A 25,827-nucleotide genomic window follows, 5' to 3' on the forward strand; every position below is an offset into this window, starting at 1 on the left:
TATTTACTTGGGGACGTTACACTTTTTATTAGTTTGTTCCCATAGATCCTGGGCGAGGCTGTCGGTTTAATTTGCATGTCCCGCCCACACGTGCGCCATTTCCTGCTCTCCCGGGCCGTCCCCCCGGCCTTGGAACGGAAAACCGCGCCTGAAACAGACGATTAGCAGAAAAGCTCTTTCGGCCACGTTGTCCCGGGAAAAGGAGGAAAAGCCCAGAACGTGAAAGACGCCCACCGCTCCGTGAGGTTTTACTTTCCAACATTTTGTGTGTGTGTGTGTGTGTGTGTTTCCCCCTTGGTTTCTTTCTTTTTTTTCCAAATTTTTCACGCGTACAGCTACGTTGAAAGGATTTTACAGTGCACACCCGTATACCCACCACCTAACATTATTTTATTGTACTCGTTTCATTGCACGCGCGCGCGCACACGCACCCTTTAAGCCTTTTCGCTTTTTGTTTCGTGAGTCGCCAGTGTATAGTCCCCAGGGGATGCACGCCCTGACAGGTTCATGGAGTGGACCGAGCCTTGGGAAAAGGGGCCCTTGGTGAGTCACAGGCCCTGGGATTTAAGTAAGCTTCGTCAGCTTCACGGTAAGGCAGCCTCCGCGAGGGGAGAGGAACCGCCAGTTCCGAAGCCCTGAGGTGGGTCCCGAGGGACCGCGTAGGAGACCCGGGTGGCCGGGGCGGGATGAGCGGGGTAGGGGCGGTAGCAGGGGATGAGGTCAGAGAAGTGAGGCGGGGGTGGGGAGCGGGTCACGCGGGACCTCGTGGGTCATTACAAGGACTTTGGCGAGGTGTCGTGTCGTCCGTCTGTCCGGCCGGCCGGCGGCGAAGGCAAGCAAGCTCTGGAGGAGTTCCCAGCAGGGGCGCGGTACGGAATGGCTTACCATGGTCACTCAGAAGAGCCTGAAGGGGGCCAGGGCAGCAGCAGAAAGACCGGCAAGATTGGGAGAGGATCCAGTTTGGAGGGAGCGGAGTGTCCTGTTTGGAGCTCGGTTCTGGAGAGGACAAGTGAGAGATGCACATTAGACAGCCAAGTGGAGGTGGCAAGTAGACAGCTGAGTGTAAGGTTCTGGAATCCCGGCTGGAGTTATTTTGGAAGCTGTCAGCACAGAGCTGGAACCTCAGCCAAGAGTCTGGAGGCGCTCACCAAGGGAGGGGGTGGTCATCACAAGCAGAAGAGGTCCCAGGACCAAGCCCTGGGACACCCCAAAGTCAAAGAAGGGTAGCGGAATAGGACATTTAAGAGGGAACAGTCAGAAGGGGAACCAGAAGAGCGAGGTGTTCTGGAGACCAAGCCCAGAAGGCATTTCAAGAACCAGGGAAAGCACAACCATGAGGAAAGCTGCTGATGGTTCAGGTGAGTTGGGGATTGACAAATGACTGTTGGATTTATGGACCTTGACAACAGCGGTTGCCTGGAGTGCCCGGGACAAAAGACTAACTGGAATGGGTTCAAGAGAGAACGAGATCCAAATCGAGGATCACTTTACAAAATAACCGGCCTGCTCTCTTCAAAACAACATCAGTGTCCGTGAAAGACAAAGAAAAGGCTTGAAGGAGACGTAAAGAACCATGACAACTAAGTGCCCTGGGCCAGGAAGACAAGTGGCTGTAAAGGACTTTATCGGGACGGTTGGTGAAATCTGAACTCAGACTGTAGATTATACTGCTGTATTAGTGTGAAACTTCCAGAATGCCCTTGTTGTTAGGAAATGCTCTGCAGTATTTGGGGACGAAGGAACATCCTGTGTGCAACTTACTCTCTGGTGTTTGGGGGGGGGGGGGGGCGGTACCTATGAGTGTATGTGTATTTTAGAGAGAGCGAGCGAGTGACAGAGAGAGAAGTATAAGGCAAATGCAGCAGTTGATGGATCTGGGAAGTTCTTACTATTCATGCAACTTGCTGTAAGTCTGAGGTTATTTCCAGATAAAAGTAATTTCAAGATGGGAGTGGGGAATGAGGAGAAAAATGAGATGGCAGCTTAGAGGGTGAGGTGGGTCAAGGGCGGGCTTTATTTAAAGTTGGGACACAAACAAACAGCATGTTTACATGATGGTGGGGAAAATCCCATCCATGAGGAGAAGTTTGCCGACTGGGAGAGGGAGAGAGAGAGAGAGGGAGAGTCGCCAGAGGCGAGGAGGGCTGGGTGGGCTCCAGCGGCCAAGTGGAGGGGCTGGGCCTTTCTTTGCCTTTGCTAGGAGCACAGAGGACTCCTCCTGGCACCAGAGGGGAAGGTAGTTCTAGATATGCTGGGAAGTTGGATGGATGCGTGGCGGGAACCTGTGGAAGTTTCCTCTGATTGTTTCTGTTTCCTTCAGGACACAGGAAACCCGCTAGGTGGGGGGGGGTGCTGAGAGCGGGGTGGGGAGGGGTGGGGGCAGAAGAGATTCTTTGGAGGTTGGAGGAAAAGGTGAGAAACAGCTATGTGGAATGAATGGATTAGAGGATGATTCAGCTGTTCGGCACTAAGGGGGCTCACCTGAGTCAAACCCGGTATCTCATCAGGGTCGGTTTCATCCCATTTGACAGGTGTTCTTTTCCCCCTCCCTCCCTTTCATTTATCTTTTGAGCAGTCCTATTTGTAAATATTGATATTTCATGATTTTTATTCTCTTTTAGAGGTCTTCCAGTGAAAGGAGAGAAAGTTTTCTTTTCTATTCAAACAGAATAAAACTCGTTCTGTCTTGCAATTACCATATGGGTGCATCGGACCCTTTAAACTTGTCGGTATCATCCAGCCAAAGACCACCAGGAGCACACCACTGGTTGAAAGAGTTGGGTTACTACATTATATTATGTCATAGCATATGATAGCATGTCATATGCAACAAGGGAGAACGCACAGCACGGGGGACCATGGGGCGTCTCAGTACCACGGTGTCAGGGATGACTTGGCTTCGGATTTGGGCTTTGTCCCGGCCCGCGGGACGATCAACGGAGGCTCCAAATCCTGTGAGGGAGGAATGGTATGGGACAAGAGACACGAAGAACGACAGCAAGACAGGTTTCTGATCAAGCTGCAAAACTTTATTGAAGAGGCAGAGCATATATACTCTAGGAGAAGGGGAAGTGGCTAGCAAGGGCTCGTGGCGGTCTAGGATTGGTGGCTGCTGTTGCTAGGGCGGATGGCAGATGTAGGGTTAGCATTTTTGGCGCGAACTAGCACTTTTGGCGCGAACTACTTCCGTAAAGAAGGCTGAGGGTAACTTAAGCTATTGTTGTATCAGCCCTGGCGGCCATGTTGCACATCTCCGGCATAGCTGAAGGTGGACTTCATGCATGCTACCTTAATCGCCCTCTACAGGGCTTGTGTGAGGTGATTTAGGGAGGGTTCAAGTAAGCCAGGCTTTCCTCTGGATGGGATGCTGTCAGGAAGCAAGGGTAATTTGACGACTGGGTGTCTTAATAAAGCTTACCAAGAAGGAGGGAAGAAGAGAGTAGGGCCAGAGCTGTCTCTGGTAAAGTAGCAGCAGTCACCCAGCCAGGGTAGGGGGGTCAGTTTGGTCAGTTTTGTCGTTTGGACGATATTCTTCTTGTCTGCGTTCAGATGTGACTACAGAGTGGGCTTGTCCTTTGTCTCGATCCATCACAGTCACAGAGTGGCCCTGACCGATGTTGATGTTCCGTGAAATTGCTGATGTACAACGGGAGACCACCATGGCTGAGTTGCGAGTGGCTGATGGTACCATGCCAGCTTCTGGGGCTGCTTTTCTCTTTCTCATAATCTCAGGCGCCTTGTGGGATCTCAGTGACCTTATTTTCCCTGTATCTTGAAACAATTTGCTGTTTGATCATCCAAGGAGCTTTTTTGTAGTTATTCATCAGTCATTCCCAACCATGACAAAAGAGACTACAAGAATAAGTTAGTGGAGGAATGGTGGAATTGCTCAGGAAGACGATGCAACAGTGAGATAGCCCATCTGTCGCCATGGCACCGTCCTTCCCTTTTCTTATTCTGTTGCCCAAAGTAGTGCGTCATCTTTCGAGAAGGTAAACGAGAAGATGGGAGACACCGTCTTTGTAGTCTGATTTCTGCTTTCAATCGAACACTGTAGAGTCTTCAGAAATTTTCGTTTTCCACCCATAATGACAAAGAAGAGGAAACCGACAGAGGAACCCGTATCGGGATATCAGATGAATCAGGGATGAACGCGAAGGACAGATAGCAGCACCCCTGGACTCTAATGAAGATGGTAATATGGATTATATAAGTGAAACCTCAAGACGGTGGGTCTTCAAATGACAGTACCCTAGAAGAATTTTCTCAAACACAAGAATTTGCAATCCAACAAATTTACAAGTTCTCAAAGTGTTGCGCTTTGACGGTGCAAGCACAGGAGGAGCCTGGCGTAGTGATGAGCGAGAACCTGTGGGAGATGTATTTGAAATCTGGAATGGGCATTTATGGGGTGGGTATATCGCAAGCTCAGGCATGGCCGTCGAGGAGCCGTCCAGTCCGTCGCATTTGGAGGACGTTGCCGTCTTTGGGTAGCTAAACCGTCAAGACCGTGGAAATAAGAAATAAAATGTGGGCTTGCTATGTTTAAATTCTTTCCTACTATCCTTTATTTTCACTTCTGAAAATTACCCACGAAATGACTTAAATATGAAAAACAAACATAAAAAGGGTCCACTGGACCCAGACTGTAAACGTTGGTGTCTGTTTTCCCCTGGCACATGGAGGGTTAAGGTGAGCCCAGTCAGCCTGGTCCTACAGTTTTCACCACCTACGTTCAGTCATTCGGTCCCACCCATGCAGGGCGCGCCGAGACTCGAGTTGGACTCGACCTGGGTTGAGGCTGGCCGCGTGAGTCTGACAGAGCTGGAGTGCCGCGAGGGGGCCGAGGATGTATGCAAGGCAATTGATGTGGGTAAACAGGGATGTAAGGAACATGGGGGGTGGGGACAGAGAAAGGTGGCAGGTAGGGCAGAAGGTGATTGGAAGGTGCGATGCTAGAAAGAAGCGAATGGGGTTTCAGCCACCGGTAGCGACAAGATCTCGGGTGGGCCCGAGGGAGTGAGTGGCTGGGGTAGGGCGGAGGAGGAGACCGTCAGAGGAGAGGACATGAAGGAACCGAGAGGAGGGGCTGCTGGAACAGTCATCCTCGTGGATGTTGAGAACACCAGGAATTGTGAAAGGAGCATTTTGGATAGAGACCGTGAGCCAGGCGCTAACATCTTCAAGGCGTGAGTGGGTGCGCAGTGCGAGTGACCTGCGGCTGGACAGGTGACAGGAAGGGAGGTGGCCGGGCCGTGGAGTCCGATTATGTGCGATTCAAAACTGGGGTCCGGGGCAGTGTGGGCAGAGGGAAGGTAGTCTGTGAGGGGCAAGCAGAGCAAGAACAGTGCTTCCAGGCCCAGTGGAATGAGCTCAGGGTTGGGGAGAGGAAACGGCCCTGGCCTGAGAAGGCTGCAGAACTGCCATGTCCTTCCTCACTGGAAGGAAGCTTAGGCAGTTAGAACAAGAAGGGAAAGGAGGCTGAGAAGGGGTGGCGGGCAGGGGCTTGCAGATATGATGGCGGGAAGGACAAGGTCTCAGGGACTGGAGAAGGGTTGGAGAAGACGTCAACCAAGAAGCTCTCTGCCTTACAGGATGAAGTTGAATCAAGCCTTGCTTGGGCTCTGCTGCCTGCTATTCTTGTGAAGGTAAGTAGTAATCATAGCGCCTGAATGTAAAGCGGTGGTGGCAAAGACTAGTTAAACTTTACCTGCTTGAAAGCCCCAGGAACGAATATTGGCCTGAATACCGGTTAAGTGGGAAAAAGAAAAACGGAGATAAGGAAGGCCTGCGCGACTTTTTTGTTGGGAGAGCAACACACGCCCAGCGATCTCCGCGAGAGAAATACCCCACCACAACAGAAGTCATGATCTAGAAAACCTGTTTTTTCACAGCGTAAATAGAGAGAAGAGTGCACCGTTCCCAGAAGTACTGCAATAACGGGGCGATGCGTGGAGTGCACGGAACGAGCCCCTAGTCCAACTCCTAGCTTCAAAAACCCGTTGAATACATTGTCCTCGGATAGAAGACGTATCAGATATTAAACTGATAAAAACAGATATTACACTTGATCTTACCCAAAAGGCCGAGAAGCGATGCCTAGATGTGTGCCCTCTCCGCCTCCCCCTTCCTGTCACGCGCGTTCGACTCACGGCTCCGTGAGAACGCTAACGCTTACACCAGGACTCGTTCCTTCTGCGTCCTGGACAGAACTGATGGCATCATTCGGCTCTTTTCCAGATTTTCGGTTCTCCGCAAATGTAAAAGGAGTCTTTATCTCAGGTTTTCCTCCGTCGCTCCCATGCCCAACCGACAACTACAATTTGCATGCCCCGCCCTTTGTCGCCCGAGGGGGCGTGGCCACCGCGGGCGGACTCCGCCCTTGGCCCACTGTGCTGGGGGCAGAGCTCCTTCGCTGGTACAAAGCGGCCGCAAAGATCAGAGCGCGGAGGGCGGCGGCCGGACACGTTGAGGGAAGAGGGCAGACCCCTCGACTGCCAGGAGGCTCCGAAAGCAGGAACTTCGTTCCTTCACACGCAGTAACTTTACTGCCTGAGGCCGCGCCTCCAACACGCCCAGCCACTGCCCAACACATCGTGACCACGGTGGCTTTTCGGCCCCTCGCCCCCACCCCCCACCCAAGCTCCCCATCCTCAGGGCCTCTCTGCTCGCGTCCGTGTTCTTCTGGCCGTCTTCCGCTCAATAATAGTTCGGGTCCCCGGGTAGTCTCATCCTGAGGAGGGGATGTCCCGGATTACATTTACTGGAATGGAACACGGCCCACTGCAAGTCAATCACTTGCCATTTCATTCCCTGCAGCAGCCTCGTGTGAGTTTCCTCCGCGAGAATCACTCCCGCGGAGTCCGCACTGACGGACCCGCAGGGACCCAAGTACCTGCAGAGCTGCGCCTGTCTAGGGAGGCAGGTCGGGTGCCCTGGGGCCCTCACCGCTGTGCGATGTCGGTCGTGGTCCCCGTGACCCTCGCTACCAGGGATCCGGGAACTACGGGGGGGGGGGAGGGGGGGAACGGGCACGGGGTGGGGGGCGTCAGGGACAGTGACCCCACGAGCACAGGCAGGAGTTTCCAGGCAGCGCCCCTTTCCCGAGCCACAGACACTGAGAGGTGACTGTGATGGGATTCCGGACCCTTGGAGTTCATGGTCGAGGGGGATGGTGGCCGGCGGAATCGTGAGAATGCATGCCTGTAGTAATCACTGGGGGGGCTGAGAGAGCCTTAGACCCAACAGGAGGCCCATCGATAAAGCTCACATCCTTTCCCTGGAGAAGCGCATTTGCCCAGGGGGATACAGCTGGGTGACCGCCCCCACCTCCAGTCTCTGGGCCTCCTGCCATCGCCACCACCTCCAACTTAACATACGCAGTCCTTAACTGCCTGCAGCGCTACCGGCCAGGGCCTGTGCTTGGTGCTGGGACCGGAGATGGGCCAGACACCATGACCAAGAAGTCAAGATTTAAGGGATGATTATGATTATTGAATCATTATGTAGACACTCCTTTTTGACTTTCTGGTATGTAAGACTAGACAGAAGGCAATACCTGCACTCTCTGAACTGTAATCCAGCTGCCTCGATTTCTCTGATGATGACTGTTAGCCTTTACCTTGTGCCCTTGTGATTGTATAAACCTTGTGACCCACGACCTTCACTTGTAACCCATTTTATCCGGTTTTTCAACGTTACAGAGTCTTATGATCACTAAAGACAGCCCCTCATATTTGTTAACAAAGGGCCTTGGGTCAGCCCACAACTAACCCACCCCAATTCCAAAGTTATCTTGATAACCGAAGCCGGATCTAACCAAAACGGGCCCCACCTGACATGCGCAGTAGCTTAGACTTCAACCTATAAGTGACCTATACCTCATTATACTAAAAATCAAGCCCATCATCGTATTAAGGCCGCCATTTTCTTACATACCTTTCTGTGACTATGCGTGCCATCAGTCTGCGTGTGCTCGATAATTACATCACCTATAGTCACATCATCTGGAGCCACTCTGCTCATTATCCTGAAACCTGCTCATCTTTTGATGCTATAAAACTATCAGAATTACCGCAGTTCAGGGAGACCGATTTGGGGGCCAACAGGCGATCTGCTCTCCTGCTTTACGCCTAGCAATAACTCTTTCTCTGAAACCCCAGTGTCTCGGGAATTGGTCATTTGAGCGCATCGGGCAGAGAATCCACTGCCTTTGTCCAGTATCAAGGCCGACCCTGCCCATGGGAAGCCTCCGGCCAAGGTCGGGGACCAAGACGCCTGCCCAGATGGCCAGAATACCAATGGAGGGTGCCGAGGAAGGGGCCGTGAGAGATAAACCTGGCTGTGAGCCCCTTGAGGCCCACCCGAGTCCTCGCCGTATTTGGCTCCGGGTCCCTAGTGGGTGCACGCGAGAGACACCCAGTAAAACGGGGCGGCAGGGGCAGGATGGAACGTAAGCCAGCGGAATCGAAGGTCTTTGTGACATCTAAGAAGGCTTGGGGACAGGACATAATTTCGATAGCAGGCAAAAGGGGTAATTGGGGCATTGGCGTCTAAGCAGAGCGCCGGCCAGAAGTGTAAATGGGGGATTGAGGGGACTGGTTTCCACCCCGCCGGCCACCCCAGCAACCTGGGGAGGGCATGATCTGGGCCATGGCCTGCCCCAGAGAGCACTTGCTTAGCGTGAGCTCCCGCCTACTGTAATTGCCCCCCCCCCCCCCGCCCGTATCTGTCCCCTCACCGACTTATTCATATCCCGGATTCAGCCAGTCGGCTCAGCTTTCCACAGGAATCCTCTCCTCCCCCACCCCCATTCACACCCCCAGCGTCGTCGTGTTGCCCCCTCCTGCCCCCACTCGCTCCCCCCAATCCTCAACTGCCCCCCGCCCCCATCCCCGCTCATGGGGACAGAGGCTGGCATCCTCCTTAGATCAACGTGGTTCGGTTTAGGAACCGTTGTCTGCAGAAGCCGGGACGCTGACCGCTGGCAATCAGACCGATTCAGTGGTCACGTGCTGAACGTCCTCCATTGAAGGCAGGGTCCCAGACAGTCCCATTTAACCTGTACAGCACTCGGGGAAGGCAGCTTTCCACCCCCATCTGACAGAGGAGAAACCAACTTACAGTGAGTTAATAATCTGGCATCTTTTTTGATGTTTGACTGCTGACAGCTTTTAAAGCCTCCTTCTTCGTGTGCCTCCTTCCCACATCTGGGGAAGCTGACAAGGAAGCCCGGGTGCTCCCTCCCTTGGCGCTGGAGGGAGGTTCAAACCATCCTAGTCCCTGCTGGCAGCGGGAAACCTCACCCCTGCCTCACTCCCTAACCACCATAAAAACCGTCAGCCAGTCTCTTTTAATTGCTCTCTGGAGCCATTTTTGAACCTCCCGAGAAAGGCCTCGTTACGTGAGTGATAAGCCTTTTCCTACCCTCTTGGACCGCAGGTGGTGTCATCAGTCTCCACGTCGGAACCAAATTGTGGATGGGGTTCCATCCTGGCCACAACACAGCAGCTACCAGATTTGCTCTCGATTCCTTGCAATTTGGGTCCAAGGGTCTCCCCCAGTAGACTGGGCGGCCTCCTGTCTGTGACAAAACCAGGGGATATGTTATTCCCTCAGTCAAACACTGTTGACCGAGTGCCTGCCACGCGCTAAACACAAAGCCAGTCTGGGGTTGTAGTAAGCCCATTCCTGATGTGGATTGGCAGGAGCCCATGTGACACTTTTGTTGTCAGGGAAAACTTATTGATCAAGTTGAGAGCCACAGTCACCGGTCACGCCAAGGACTGCTTCTGGATGCACACTGTGCGGTGGGATCACCTATTGAGCTTTGAAGTGCACCAGGCTGCGGCCCGATCCCAACCATTCTAATCGAATTGCCGTCTGGTGGGGCTGGGACGTCGGTATGATTTAAAGGAGCTCCGGGTGATTCAGATGTGCAGCCAAGTTGGTAAATAGGAGAACGGGGTTTTCCTTCCCTGTCAGGGCAGTTCTTTGTAGGTATGACCTGCTTGCGTATCTTTTCTATTATTATTAATCTTTATTTATTTATTGTTCACAAACAACCATGGAACTCAATGTGAAGAAATTCTTTACGTTCCAAAATCACTTTGCACTCTGAAAGATACCAGCCTTCCTCATCTCAAAATCTTTCTCGGAATCATAATTTCTGCACTAATCTGTGTATATCTTTTTCTTCGTTTGGCCCACAGCGAATTTATAGGGAGCTGCACTCTTCAGGGACACAGCGAATGCTCCAACAATATGAAATCAAAGATGCTTGGCTGGAAGGCCTTGCACCTGAGGTTTCGCCAAAACTACCACGGGAAGGCGTGGTAGTTATTCTCCTTAACTCTGACGCCCTTCCTGACCAATGGAGAAAGGGACCCGTTTGCTTATCGTTTGTTTCTGGATGGTAGGATGGTAGGGATCCGGTCGAGTGAGTTCAGTACCTAAGGGAGGGGACCTCATTGAAGCCACATAAATCGGAGGCGGAACGACAGGCAATGCTCACTCGCTCACGCGTGCGTCGGCGTTACGCCTGTCCCCCAGAAACTGTTTCTCATGAAACTGTCTGCTTGGGCCAACCTCACGATCACAATTGCATAGACCACGTACGGAGGACCTCGACCCCCACCCCCCCCCCTCCCCTTCCCCATCCCCGATGGCTCCCAGATTGCGATCAGAACCAGGTGGAAACGGTAAAAGGAAGTGATGATCAGTTAAAATCAAATAGATGATGCTCTCCTGCATTCACGTTAGTTAGATCTTAGATCTTAGAGGCACCCAGCAGAGGGCCACCCCCAATAGGATCATCCACGTGGATGTTGAAATCACCGAAAGTAATGACCCAAGTCGTGTCTGACAGAGCAGGAAGCCAGAGGCTAAAATCCTCAAGGAATGAATTGGAGCGGGGTCAGTCGATGGCTTTATCAGGGCGATTCAAAGCTGCAAGGGTTTTAGGATAAATCGAAGGAGAATGGTCTGGAAGCAGCAAGGAGGACAAGAATACCTGGTCCACCTCTAGGGCCGGCTTGGAATGAAGGCTCGAGAGAAAGCAGCCACCACCTGCGAAGGCTGCGGGCGAAAACTGTGTCCTCGGCTTGGAATGAAGGCTCGAGAGAAAGCAGCCACCACCTGCGAAGGCTGCGGGCGAAAACTGTGTCCTCGGGGGAGGGCGGTGAGGAAGCAAGCAGATGAGGAAAACCCTTAGAAGAGAGGCAGTAAACATACGGGAAATGTGGCAGATGACTTGAGAGAGGTTTAGGAGATGGGGATGGAGGTAAGTGATGGGGGCGCGACTAGGTCTTTCCTGTGGTCACTGGGATAGAGTGCGGTGAGGTTAGTCCTGCTGGCTGCAAAACAGGTCGGTAGACACGTGACCATGGACACGTACACTGCATGTAGAAGCTATCATGATGCTTTGCACCTGCCTGCTTGGCTTTCCAGTGCTCGTCCCTGCTCTCTGACCAGCTACAAGCAAGCCACTCCAGTGGCTCAAACGTGAACGGAAGGGAATAAAAACAGACACCCATGGACAGGGGTCAAGTGCGACCTGAGTTTAACAAGTCTACGGATGCAAGCGTTTGATATTAAACAGTGCACCGCACGTCCCACGTCCAGTGCCGGAGTAGGTTCCACAGAAACGCAGAGAAGGTAGGCCAGGCCCAAACAGAGAATAACTCTGAAACAAACAGAAGAAAACACAAGGGGGAGACTTCAGAGTCGCCGGCATGGGAAAACGAGAAGCACACTTTCAAAATGATGTTGAAAGAACACATCCGCTGTTACCTTTAAGCACGCCTTTTACCCCCGAAGGGGTGCACCGTTCCCGGAGGTACCGCAATACGAGGTCGATGCGTGGACCGGACGGAGCAAGCTCCTATTACGACTCATAAATTCCAAAAATCCGTTTAATACGCTGTTCTCGAATAGACAACATATCAGATATTGAACTGACAAGAACAGATACTACACTTGATCTTAGCTAAAAGGCCGAGAAGCGATAGTGACCTGTCTGCCACTCGCCGGCACCCACCTCCTGCCACAGACATTCAACTCGCAGTGCGCGGAGTCTCGGTGAACAGTTGCGGCCGCCTTTGCTCACTGAAACATACCATGGGGACCTTCAGATGCCAGGCAGCTGTTGCTATCCTCCGCATTCCTGGTGAATTTTCGCCTCCCTTTTGGCTCGCCACGTTCTCGAGCGGAAGGACGTTGATTTGCATGCCCCGCCCCGGCCTCCCTGGGGGCGTAGCCACCGTGGTCCCACTCCGCGCCAGGTAGCGCCCTCCCGGCACCGCGCGCTCCGCCGCAAGCTGGCCTGGGCGCCGAGGGCTGCCACGCCCGCTGCGCGGAAGCAAGGGAGGAGGGGGCGGGGGGCGGAGAGGGGTCCGCGTTCTCCTGAAGGAAGCCACGGGGACCCCACCGTTGAAGCCCGGAGAGGACAGAAGGGCTCCGCGGGCAGGGAGCCGAGGAACGGCCGCCCTGGGCCGCCTGGCCTGGCCCGAACCTGGGGCCGGAGGGAACTACGGCGGTAGGGATGCCGGGGCGCGGCAGGTCCCGCCGCCATGCCGAGACACACGGGGCTCCCTCGTGCCCGCCTCCCCGGGCTTCTGTACCGGAGGCCCCCCACCCAGGTTTCTGGACGCCGTATATTTCTTATACCGGTTCGCGGGAAACTTGTAGTTAGCGTGACGGTGAGACTGACACAGTCAGCCCTTCACCTACATCACTTCTGTCGACCCGGCAGAAAGCGGACCTCGATAGCACGCGTTGCCTGAAGAATATCAGTCGCTGCGTGCCAGGCACTGCGCTGAATTCCTTGCATGTTTTAAACCATTGCATCGTCCCGGCCCTATAGGATTGAAACCATTCTCCTCCTCATTCCACAGATGTGTTCCCTGACACCAGAGGTGGTCCGGGGTCACACCGTCGGGAGGGAGCAGAGTCAGGATTTGAACCCAGGCAGCCGACCTGACCCCACCACCCCGACCCACGGCGCCGCGCCTGGAGCACAGGCCTTACTAACCCAAGGATCGGTGGAGTCTACACGAGGGAAGCCCCAAGAACGGCAATTCGACCCTGGGGGGCGCGGAGGGCGCAGGACGAAGGGGGGCAGGGTCGGACACACGCAGGTTTGCTGCCCACCCCCCACCCATCCCCGGGAAGGCCAGCGGGAGGCCTGGGACGCGGTGGTTCCAGGCTAAACGCAGATCACACCTGCGGTTGAGTCCCGGCCCCACCCTGCCCCTGGCCACGACTCTCTCGACCCTCTTGTCCGCGACGCCCCGGCTGTTCCTGTCTGTAGCTGGGGAGAGGGCGATCTGCCTTTAAGCGCAGCTCCAGGTTAACGGGACTGTCAAGAAGTTACCATCCTCTAATTGAAAAAATAAATAAAATAAGAGTACAAGAGAAACAAACAGCTACAAGTATATGGATGTTCGTTGCAATGTTCTCTATGACAACAAAGGGAGGAAAACAGTAAAAATATCCAACAGGGTGAGCCACACACGAAAAGTTGCCTTCCTGACCGATTAGCTGTGAGGAGGTCCCACGTGGAGCTAGTCAGGCATCAAGTAGCAAACATTCCTTGGCGCGGGGGTGGGGGTGGGGTGGGAGGGGTAGGGGGGTGTCTTTTGGCAACTCACTTCTCTGTGGACCTTCCTCTAATAAAGCTCCTTTCGCTGCCCACCCGCAGCACTCCCTGTTGCCCACCTGGTTTTGCTTTCCCTGGTGGCTCCCATCAACTCTGAAGTGCTGTTTCCTGGCGTTGTCTGTCACACATACACACACACAGATTACTCTTGGACTGCTTTTTTCACTGCTCTCTGCCTGGCACTTAGTCCAGAGTCCGGCAGTTCCATATTTGTGAATGAATGAAAGAATGAATGAGTGAGTGAAAGAGAATGATGTGAGATCACACAGCAAACTCCCTCAGCCAGTGCCTGGCACCTAGTTATCGTGATGGCTCCTCAGGCCCGTCCGTTACAAGATCTCTCCTCTCGGTTCCCTGTTCTTCTGGCCAACTTGGGATCACTTGAGGGTTCCCCAGGTATTCTGATCCTCCAGAAAGGGGAGCCCTGAATTATATTTTTTGGAAAGGGGCGTCTCCCATTGAAGCCGTTTACTTTGCTTTCTGATTCATGCAACAACCTCTGGTGAGTTTGGTTGACGCAACTCGGTAGCCCCTTCTCTCCCCCACCCCCCACCTCCCAGCCTGCTCAGATGCAGATGCCTGCAAGGCTGCCGCCGGCACCGGGCTGTCTGGTGAGGCCTTGTCCGGGTACTCTGGACCTTCGTTCAGGGGTCACGCTGTAAAGGTTCCAGGTACCATCGCCTCAAAGGAGTGGGGAACCATGCATCGGGGACAGACAGGGACTCGAAGAGCACGCTGAGAATTCTCAAGCGGTAACTGTCTTTCTCCAGCCTCGCCAACACAGTATGTTACCCGATCTTGTGCTGCTGTTGCTGCTGCTGCTGTTGTGGTTTTCAGTGGATGAGTTTTATTGCTTCTTGAAAACATCAGAAACAGGTCTTAGGAATCCCCTGGCATCTTCTTGTTTCCACAGCCGGACAACTCTTAGATATTATTCATCAGCCTGCTGAACTGCTCCTTTTTCAGAGACATAGATACCATCCCCAAATTTGCCGACGTCCCTGTTTTTAACTGCCATGGTGGGCTTGCTGAATCAAAGCAGCTGGAGGAGAGAGATACAGGTTCAAGGTCGTGTTTCCTTCGGGAATTAACTCATCCCTCTGGGCTTCGGAGACTGCACAAGCAACGCCTGGCCTCGTCCAAACCCTGCGGATATAAGGATTCAGTTTTCACCCAGGAAGTTTCTGATTTCAAGCAGAGACCCACTCTCCCAAATAACGACGTTGTTGGGGAAGTGAGCTCACACAGACCTCATCTTGTAACGGAAGCCCGGCGTAATGCCCTTGATCGTGTTCTGTACCTGACTACAGGTGCACGCTGTAGCCGGTTCCTTTCTATTTCCCCATCATTTCCCAACCCGAAGCTGCTGCTTTTTGAAGTCTCTCCGCAGGGTTCCTCTGGGGCCCTTCACGATGATAACTGCAGGTCCCTTCAGGGGGATGTCGACGTTTTCTGGAACGTCCGTCGACCGTCTGCTCGCTGAGCACGGTCTTCATTCTCGCAGGAGGTGCAGCAAAGAGCCAGACTCCTGTGTTCTTGCCGGTCTCACGGGGTCTGCATCCTAGCTCACTGCTGGTTTCACGTGAGGTTCTCTTGGTAGAGTTAGGAGGTGCATCTTTTCTTATGTGGAGAACCACACTCACTCTCTTTCCTGGGAACTGTGTGATCTTTGCCCGTTTTCCCATTGAGTGATGGGGTGTTTTCTTGTCACGGTCTAGGATGTCTCACACAACACAGAGATACGCCCTGCCCCTGATATCTTTGCAACTGTTTTTTCCCAGATTGCATCGGCTTCTGATGTTTCTTTTCTACCATGTGCAGAAATTAAATGTGTACTTCCAAACCGATGAATGTCTCATAAAACGTTGACTAATGGATTTTGAGTCCTAGAGGGCCAGTGGGTCATCTGGGAAGAAGGTGCTGAGATGAGGTGAGGAGGGCAAGGGGTTGGTTGCAGGGTGATGCTTTGAAAGATGGAAAGGCAGAGGGAGCAGGAATGGGCAGTGAGAGCCTCAGACCGCCATGCAATCTGACAAAGTTTGGGCCGGTCCAAGGGAGGCTGTGAAACAAAGGCTGCCGGTCAGAGGGGCCCGTGGTCACATTGGGTAGGGTGGGAGTGATCGGGCTGTAGGATCCCCTCCGTGCTCAGGGTTGGGGTCCACCGGGAAGACTGTGGCCTGGGAGAAAGCCGAGGCAGAGCCCGAAGGCAGCAAGGGCCGGATGCCACCAGCCATCCGCCCTCCTTGGGGCTGCAGGGCACCTCCTTGGCTGCCACAGTCCTCCCCTTGAGCCACACAGTTCCACGGGGGCCTGTCTTCCTGAGAGGCAACTTAGAAGAAGGGGTTAATGCAGCCAGCTGCAGTCCCTGGTGCTGCGCTTGGTCCCACGGCCACGCACTACCCGCCCCCTGTCCCCGCTATTCTAAATCCCGCCTCATCCTCAGCAGTCACCTCTGCTGATCTAGGGAGCGGCCCTGGTGCTGGGCCCCAAACCTCCGTTCCCAGGGCGTCCCGGGCCCTGCCGGCCACACCCTTCTCCAGCCACTGTCCGTCACGAGTGGGGCTCACAGGGATCCCCTGAGTTCCAAACGGGCTCCCCCTGCCCCATTGGCTAAGAGCAGCCCCACCTCTTTCCATGATTAGGGTCCATCGTCGTTTCGGAGTCAGTAGCGACCGCTCTTCTGGCCTGCTGGTCCCCGAACGCAAGTCCAAAGCACCCAGGCGCAGCCATCACTTGGAATTCTCAGACACTTGTCTTCCTCCTACCGGGGGCGCAGCCCCGTCCGAGGTCTCTGATTTCAGGGTGTGTGCGGCATCCCAGAAGAACGGGGCACGGCACCTGGCGGGGTCCGGTCTCCGAGCTGGCGCTTCGGAGGCGCCTGCAGCAGGCGGTTCGGATGCTCCTCCGCCGCTGCTTCTGGATGCTGCGGGATGGGATTGGATGGCTCGGCCCTGGACCCCTGCGCTTCACGGTGCACTCACGCCCCGGGGCCTTCTGTTTCCATCCCTCTGGCACCTTCCCCTCTCCTGTCAAACCGGCAAGGGATCCTTGATCTGAAACAAACAAGCAAATAAACACAACTCAGAACATCTGGAGTGTACTTTAGTACTGTATCATGATTCTCCCAGTGTAGCCAGTTTTAGAAACTCCGCAGAGCCCCCCGTACCCACCCACCCCCTCCGCTTGTCTCCTCAGGGCCGATGGCAAGCCCAATCCACTCACCCAAAGCAGCAGAAAACATAAGGGAAAGAGGAGGCCGGGAGGTGCTGCCTCATGTGGCGTCCCAGTTCTGGGGCTCCTGGGTCCTGGGGATTTCTGGCTCCAGGCATCACCGTGTGACCCCCGGGAGGCAGGCAGTGGGAGCTGCAGACCCCCGTCACCCCCACGCCCCCCACCCCCTGCACTGCATCCTCACACATCCTTTCCCGTTCAGAGCTGCTGGGAAATCCGCTCAAGCCAAATCACTATGGACTGCATCCCGACACCCCCTCACCCCTCCGGGACCCACAGCTCACACCGCCTGGCCTGGCTCAGAGGTGATGGAGAAGGAGGGTCAGGAGGCCTCGGAGCAGTGTGGCCAGCAGTCAGACGGTGAGGAGCCAGATAGGTGGCGGAGCACAGAGGAGCAGCCCGAACGGGGCCACCCAGCCCCTGTCTCTCACCTAACCCCCACCCCGGGGTGCTCCTCCTGGAACCCCATCCCCTGGCCATCCTCATTCCCTTTGTCCTCTCAGCCCCTGGACCCTGAGGGCCACTCCCTTTTCCTCCCTCGAGTCTTTGCTTTTCTTGCCTTCTAGGACAATCAGGTCTCCTGGTTTTCACCCCGTCTCTTCACATGCTGCTTCTCCATCTCTTTCGCTTCAGTTCTCTCCTCCCACTATCCCGTGAAGGTGGGATCCTCAGGAGCCTTTCCTGGGCCCACCTCCCTCCCTTTTTGTTGCCTGGGCAATCACACCCTACCCACGGACCACCCGAAGTGGTCTGAGGCTTGCCCTCATCTCCTGTCTTCTGTAGGAGTGGGTGCTGAACTCTGTTGTCAGTTCGCTTCAGACAAAGACCACCCGAGACCCACCTGTAGTTGAACAAGCTGGGTTTACAACTCCGTGCAGACAGGGAGAATGTACAGCATGGAGAACTATAGCTTGTATCAGTAAGAGCGTGCTGGAATGTTCTTAAGGAATTTGGGTTTGTGGTGGTCGATTGGTGGAGGGCTCAGAGAAGCAGGGCTTTCTCTGATTTGGGTGTTGGCAGGAAGTGGGGACAAGGCTATGATCTGGTCATCTTAATCTTACCTGAAAGGGAAGTCTAGATGAGGCTAAAGCTATAATCAGCTACAAAACCAAAAGCAGTCACTCCCATTAGCCAGGAGAGGAGGACGTTTTTTCCTTTCAGTTATTTGGAAAACATTTTGGTTTTTGTCTGTGTTCAGACACAATTACAGAGAGGTCTTGTTTCCTTCTTGACACATCACTGTCCCGTTTGACCTTGGGATGTTCATGCTGCAAAAATGTTCATGTTCCACAGGGCTCCTCTTCTCTTTCTCTCCATCTTCACATGAATATCTCCCAGCTGAGCTCCCCATTCTCTCCCTGCCCCTTAGCCTCCTCCTGCTCCAGTGTCCCTTGTCCTGTAAATGGCATTGCCATCTGCCCAGTTGCTCAAGCCAGACACCTGGGCCTTCCTAGACTCCTCCGTCCTCCTCTGGCCCAGGTCTCACCACCAAGTCCCGCTCACTCTGTCTCCTCTCTGTCCTGAATCTTCTAGGCCGGTCACCTCTGCCACGTAGGCAATTGCAACAACTTCTTATTCCAACTCAGCTTAGCCCCAAGAGTGAAGAACATGCCAGGCATTGAATTAGACATGAGTTCAATAGGACTTACCTACAGGAGATATGGTTTGTTGCATGGCAGCGTGCTGCAAAAGATGGAGGTTAGTGATTCACAAAACAAAAACAGGAGGGTGCCAGGGGGTGGTTTAAAAGGGTTAGGACATGGAGGGTGAGAGAACTGAGTTTGGGCAGGGTCTTGTAACACAAGGCTGTGGAGATTTGTTATCAACAGTGATGAGGGGCGGTTTCAATGCTTTGATTAAATACATTTCCCCTCCCCACCCTCCTTGGGGAGGTCTGATGACTTCTAATGTCTGTCCCGGTCAAGTAGGTGGCCCTGTGAAATCACTATGGAGGGGCAGGCCCCAGGCCCTGGGTCCCCACAATCCACCCCTACGCAGCAGACTATGATGACCGTAGGACAGACATTGTGTCCATAGAAAACAGAATACTAGAAGTCCCCCCTACACACATAACAACTTCACAAAGAGATGATGCCATGGCCAAGAAAGGGTATTAAATCATTTAGACAAGGGGTCTACTGATAATTGCTGAATTCTGCCAGGCCAGCAGAGTATTCCATGCAGTTCAATTCACCGGGGTCACAGTCCAAGGAAGGCCGGTAGTGCCCGAGGATGGCAAATCCATTCAAACCTTACATTGGGTCTGTTTGTGGGCATCAGTTTCTGAAGCCTACGGTAAGAAGGTGTTTGCTAGGTGAAAAGAGAGATCTTTATGGAGAACAGTAAGGGGTAATACCTGCTGATCTACCAATGTACATGCTAGGCTTCCATTAGTCGACAAGGTACCAGGCAGAGGAACATTATGGGGAGGTTTTAAATACCAGAGGTTAAATTGTTAATCTGGGCATAAGAAGGGTCCCTGTAGTTATGCATAATGTTCCCATGGGAATAGAGGCTCCGGATTGGTGATAAACATTTTAGCAGGCATTTAGGTCTTTTTACAGTATCTGGGTAACTCCTTATTCCCCAGTGCTTGTGCCTGTGCTGTTGCCCTTTTTGCCTTTTTAAACACAGCCTCTTGGGAAGTGTCACATTCCCAGGGATTGCCTTTCCTAATCAACATACAAGGGATTCCTAATCAACGTGGCTGCACAGGCCAGCACGAAGGCCATTTGGCCTTGTTTTCCTCCATTTTGTACGGTCTGAGGCACAGGCAACGACAAAGTACTCTTTCCCCACTTAGGCTGTAAAGCGGCTGGCCCTTTAACTGGGATTCTCAATGCTGGCATCGGTCCCGCCATTAGCATTTCAATAGGAGCTGGGGTTGCAACTCTTGGTGTGGAGTTCAGGGGGATTCGTGTGTGTTCTGGTTTGCTAGTGCAGCCCGTTATGCAAAATACCAGAAATGGATTGGCTTTTATAAAGGGGGGTTATTTGGTTACAAATTTACAGTCTGAAAGCCATAAAAGTGTCCAAGCTATGGCGTCAACAATATACCAAGGAAGAAAGAAGGTCAGTGGTGTCCAGGAAAACCTCTGTAAACTGAGAGGGCACATAGCTGGCATCTGCTGATCCCAGGTTGAGTTCTAGCTCCTCTCTCTCAGTTCCTGTGCATTCTTCAAAATGGTGCTCTTGGGGTGTTTGTCCTCTCTTAGCTTCTCTAGAGCAAAAGTCTGCTTTCAACGGCCATCTTCAAGCTGACTCTCTAAGTTGCTCTCCAAGATGTCACTCGCAGCTGCTCTGCATCTGAGCCTGTGTGGCTCTTTTTAAAGTACTCCAGTGATCCAATGAAGACCCACCCTGAATGGGTGGGGCAACACCTCCATGGAAATCGTCACAGTTGATTGAGTGACATCTCCATGGAAACACTGAACCAATAGGTTTCAACCTAATCAACACTAATAAGCCTGCTCCCACAAGATTGCATCCAAGATAATGGCGTTTTGGGGGACAGAGTACATCCAAACTGTCACAGGGTCTGATAAAACCTTTTTGTTGTAGAGGTTTTATAGTCCACAGCCTATGCTTGGGCCATTTGTTGAATGAAGGGTGTCCCCCAATCACTGTCTATTTGTGAGATATGCCATACAGAGTGCACACCCTTTCCAAACAGCTGATGGTGGCCAGCTGGTTCACCTTCCCCACCAGGAAAGCTAACAAAAGTCCAGTAGCCATGTCTACAACAGTAAAAGCATACCTCGAGACAGAAAGGGACCGATGCAGTCGATGCGTCCCATCTGGTGTGGTAGCCTATGTGGTCAACCCAGGGAGCATGAAGGGCACTCTTTAGTGATGGTCCCTAGCTGCTGGCAACACTACTTACCTATTGTCCTTGGCAGGAGTCCCAGCTGTCTTTCCACAATTCTTGTCATTTCAACAGCTACCTCAGGTGCAGCAGCCTTAGCCGTTGAATTCTCTACACAGGGCACCAGTCTGAGAATCGCGTGCATTTCTGCATTCAGAGGGCTGGCATTGAAAATGCTGCACTGTAGCAGGTAGGCTCTCCACTTGGCCAGCGTGCTCAGCTGGCCACTGCCAGAGTGTGGCTTAGGAGCTGTGTCAGTTTTCCAGCCCTGAATAGAGATGGCTGTTTTTAAGGTGACTGGGCATTTTTGTGTCAGTCCCTCCACTTGCAGTAAGGCATTGTATGCAGCACACAATTGCTTTTTTTAGGGGGCCGTATCTCAGTTCTGTCCGTTTCCATAATCATGACCAAAAGCCAAGGGGCATTCGTTTAGAACGTTGCATCACCACAGACCCCAGCCAAAGCCAAAAGTAGTGCTGGCTACCTCCAATTCACAGGGCAGGGCTGGATCTCCACCCAGCAGTGCTTGTGCCTATGCTATGTTCCTTTTGCCTTTTTAAACGCAGCCTATTTGGAGGTGTTCCTTTTCCAGGGATAGCCTTTCCTAATCAAGACATACAAAGTTTTAATATTTGGGTTAAGTGAGGAACAAAAGTCTCCAAGACCCCAACAACCCAAAGAAAGCCATTAACAGCTTTGGCATTTGTGGCACAGGGACACATTGCGACTTAAAGAGGGTTACTTCTTGGTGAAAAAGAGTTACACTTGCAGGACTTTTCCACTTTGCCACGTCCTTTGCCACGAGACTGGCAGATGGTAGGGTTATGTACGTAGCCTTGGGGAAGCACAGTAAAAGTCTGTTGTTGGCCTCCACCGGAGAAGGCAAATGCAGCCTGGCTTGATTTTCCCAGGGAGATACTAAAGAAAGCATTAGCAAGACCCAATACAAAATGATATTCACACAATTGGGTACTAATTTCTTGTAATAAATCAGTGATATTTGGGACTGTGGCGTACAACAGTGGTGTTACCTTGTTTAACTCCCGATAATCTACTGTCATGCACCACTTTCTGGCCATACAGGACTCTTGAAGGGCTATGGGTGGGTATTATTCTCCCCACCTGCTCCAACTCTCTGATGGTGGATGAGATTTTTTTGTGCCCTCCTGGAAGCATATACTATTTTGTAGCCATGACCCTCTGAAGTGAGGGTATTTTTACAGGGGACCATATTGTCTGCCCCTTTAAGACGACTTTGATCCCTCTACAATGGAGGCAGAATTCCCCTATAGTGGTCTGCAATGAGGCATTCTGTAGAAAATCAATTCCTAAAATGTATGGTGGTACAGGGGAAATATATACATCATAAATAATAATAATAATTTTAACAATCATAGCCAATTTTGCAGCATTTTTCTTTATGCCTATCATTTTTTTTCACTATACAATTTTTTTTTATTAAATTCAGTTTTCTTGAAATACATTCACACACCATACAATCATCCATGGTATACAATCCACCGTCGACAGTATGATAACATACTGATGCATTCATCACCGCAATCTATCTCTGAACATTTTCCTTACATCAGAAAGAACCAGACCATATAATAAAAAATAAAAGTGGAAAAAGAACACCCAAATCATCCCCCCATCCCACCCCATTTGTCCTTTAGTTTTTATCCCCATTCCTCCACTCATCCATACACTAGATAAGGGGGTGTGATCCACAAGGTCTTCACAATCACACTGTCACCCCTTGTAATCTGCATTGTTATATAATTGTCCTCAGGAGTCCAGACTGCTGGGTTGGAGTTTGATAGTTTCAGGTATTTACTTCTAGCTATTCCAATACATTAAAACCTAAGAGGTGTTATCTATATAGTGCATAAGTATGTCCACCAGAGTGACCTCTCGTGTCCACCAGAGTGACCTCTCGACTCCATTTGAAATCTCTCAGCCACTGAAACTATTTCGTCTCATTTTGCATCCCCCTTTTGGTCAAGAAGATACTCTCAGTCCCACGATGCCGGGTTCACATTCATCCCCGGGAGTCATATTCTGCATTGCCAGGGAGATTTACAACCCTGGGAGTCGGGTCCCACGTTGGGGGGAGGGCAGCGAGTTCACCTGTCGAGATGGCTCAGTTAGAGAGAGAGAGGGCCACATGTGAGCAACAGAGAGGTACTCAGGGGGAGACTCTTAGGCACAATTACATGCAAGTTTAGACTCTCCTTTGCGGTAACGAGCTTCATAAGGGCAAGTACCGTGAACGAGGGCTCAGCACATCAAACTGCCAGTCCCAATGTTTGTGACAACATCAACACCAGTCCAGGTGAGGATGTCCAACACATCCGCACCTTCCCCCAGATCCTCGGGGCTGGGGAGGGGGAGTCTATGCCTATCATTTTTAATTTCCAGAACTGGTAAGGAAAAAGAATTTTAAACCACAGCTCCCCCATCTTTCTGCACCCAGCCCTTCCCTCATAGCTCCTTAGGTGCTTAGGCCTTGGGGGAAGTGATAGGTGAGACAGAAAGAAAAAGATTATCTTGTCGAAGTTGGATTTACAAGTTTTGTATCAGGGTGGTGGGATTTGGGAGTTTCTACGCCCTGCTTTTAATTACTTCCAATTATTAGATCTATTTCACTTAAAGCTGTGATCCGGACAATCGGGGAATGTCTTTGCCTTTTCCAGAGGCAGCCCTCTGGCAGCCTTCTGCTGCCTCCGGGAAACTCCAGGGGCAGTTTCCTTTAAGGTCCAGGTTTATTTACAGTCGTTACAGAACTAAAGCTTTGAACCTTGCTGCAAAGAGGTTTTTCTCTTTTTTCTTTTGGGACTCCAGGAATGTATGTATGTATATATACGTATACATCTGTTCTAGTTTGCTAACGCTGCTGGAATGCAAAACAGCAGAAATGGATCAGCTTTTATAAAGGGGGTTTATTTGGTTACACAGTTACAGTCTTAAGGCCATAAAGCGTCCAGGGTAAGGCATCAACAATTGGGTACTTTCACTGGAGGATGGCCAGTGGCGTCCGGAAAACCTCTGTTAGCTGGGAAGGCACGTGGCTGGCGTCTGCTCCAAGTTCTGGTTTCAAAACAGCTTTCTCCCAGGACGTTCCTCTCTAGGCCACAACTCCTCTTCAGAATGACACTCTCAGTTGCTCTTGGGGCATTTGTCCTCTTTTAGCTTCTCTGGAGCAAGAGTCTGCTTTCAAAGGCCGTCTCCAAAATGTCTCTGTAAGCTGAAGCTCCTCTCTCAGTTCCAGTGCGTTCTTCAAGGTGTCCCTCTTGGCTGTAGCTCCTCTTCAAAATGTCACTCTCAGCTGCACTGAGTTACTTCTGTGTGTCAGCTCATTTATACGGCTCCAGTGATTTAATTTAGACCCACCCTGAATGGGCGGGGTAACGCCTCCATGGAAATTATCCAATCAGAGTCATCAGGCACAGTTGGGTGGGGCGCATCTCCACGGAAACACTCAAAGAGTTACAAACTAATCAACACTGATACGTCTGCCCGCACAAGATCGTGTCAAAGAATATGGCCTTTTCTGGGGGACACAATACATTCAAACCGGCGCAATATCTATATATGTATAGATCTGTATACATTCAACAGGCAGACAAGACAATATGTTGAAAGGCAGACAAGACACCAATAGAAAGTTAGTTTCAAGACACATAAAAGAAATACTTTTGAGAGGGGCAAATTCAAGATTGAACGTACATTATCTCATCCTATTTCTACCATTTTTTCAGAACAATTTTAATTATAATATAGTGTTCTTTCCATAGAGCCATTTCTCTCCTGATTTCAAATCATATTGAGGTCAGATTGTGTTCCAGAAATAAACTCTTTTCTCATAGGTTCATAACCAAAACCTTTCGAGGTTCTGTTTTGCCGACAAATGAATGAGGGCTCAACTCATGAAAAAGAAATGTTTTTCCGGAGGTGGGAATTACAGGTTAGAGATTGCGAATCTGTAATTACTTATTTCTCTGTTTTATCCAAAAGAGTTGTGAACTCTCAGGTTAGGGGCCTGTCGGCCTTTTTCGTCCCTATACACCTGTCATTTAGTCTTAGCACATAGTAGTTGCCCAGTAAATATTTCTTGAATGGAGAAACCCGAGTTCATGGTGGTTATTTTTTTTTTTTTTTTAATCATCATTTTATTGAGATATATTCACATACCACGCAGTCATACAAAACAAATTGTACTTTCGATTGTTTACAGTACCATTACATAGTTGTACATTCATCATCATGGTGGTTATTTGAATCTGGTCTCCTGCGGGGCCACCTTAGTATCAGAGGTATATATGTCTCTGCTCTCCTCCTGAGTCACATGCTGCCCCACATATCATCCCCCTTCCCACTAGTTCATCCTAGGATTAATTCCCAAGGTTGGAATCAGGTTCAAAGATCAAATAAATATATCACGAACTAAGCAAGGAGCGCCTTCTTTTCCTTCGGTTCCAGGGCGGGAGCCATCTTTTCTTTGCGGATATTGAATTCCTCAGATGTTAGGACAGAAGTCACGTTAAAGAAAGCCAAAGAAGTTAGAAATTAAAACCTTCAAGGAATGGATCTGAACAAACTGGGGTGGGTAGGTCATGAGTAGCAGAGAATGAAGGCCTGAGATTCAAAGGTCAATTTAGGGGGGAAACAGCTCCCGCTTGATAAATCTGCGGGGAAACCATGCCTCAAGGCAGACGGGTTTCAGCAAAGAGAGAATCTTTAGGGCTAAGGAGATGAGGACAGAAGGGATTTCCTGAGGACAGACAAGACTGTAGGAGTTGGGGAGCGGTTTAAAAAGGGGCCAGCCTAGTGTGTGCCAGGCACTATTCTAAGTGTTTTACATACATATTAACTCATTTGATCATTCTGACAATGCAAGGAGGAGGAAAGTCCTATTATCGTTCCCATTTTAAAGATACGGAAATCAAAGCACAAAGTGGTCCAAGGGGACCCCTTGGCCAAATGGGGCTGGAACCCAGGAGTCCTGGCTCTTTGCTGAAAGCAGAAACCATCTTTCATCTGGAGCATTCCAGGGGTGACTGAACATCTCACT

The 25,827-nt window shown here is 51.5% G+C and overlaps 1 long non-coding RNA gene and 2 other non-coding genes across 3 annotated transcripts; 1 reads left to right on the forward strand and 2 right to left on the reverse strand.

The window, feature by feature from the left end:
• Window positions 1–91: 91 nt before the first annotated feature.
• On the forward strand, window positions 92–13,411 carry LOC119514011. Its single transcript, XR_005212739.1, has 2 exons — window positions 92–245; window positions 12,894–13,411. It is a non-coding gene; the product is annotated as an uncharacterized LOC119514011 (long non-coding RNA).
• LOC119515044 lies at window positions 5,907–6,097 on the reverse strand. The gene has a single exon (XR_005212941.1). It is a non-coding gene; the product is annotated as a U2 spliceosomal RNA (small nuclear RNA).
• LOC119515048 lies at window positions 11,815–12,006 on the reverse strand. Its single transcript, XR_005212944.1, has one exon. It is a non-coding gene; the product is annotated as a U2 spliceosomal RNA (small nuclear RNA).
• Window positions 13,412–25,827: the final 12,416 nt, after the last annotated feature.

This window comes from Choloepus didactylus, chromosome 18 (assembly GCF_015220235.1).
Source record: "Choloepus didactylus isolate mChoDid1 chromosome 18, mChoDid1.pri, whole genome shotgun sequence".
Classification (NCBI taxonomy): domain Eukaryota; kingdom Metazoa; phylum Chordata; class Mammalia; order Pilosa; family Megalonychidae; genus Choloepus; species Choloepus didactylus.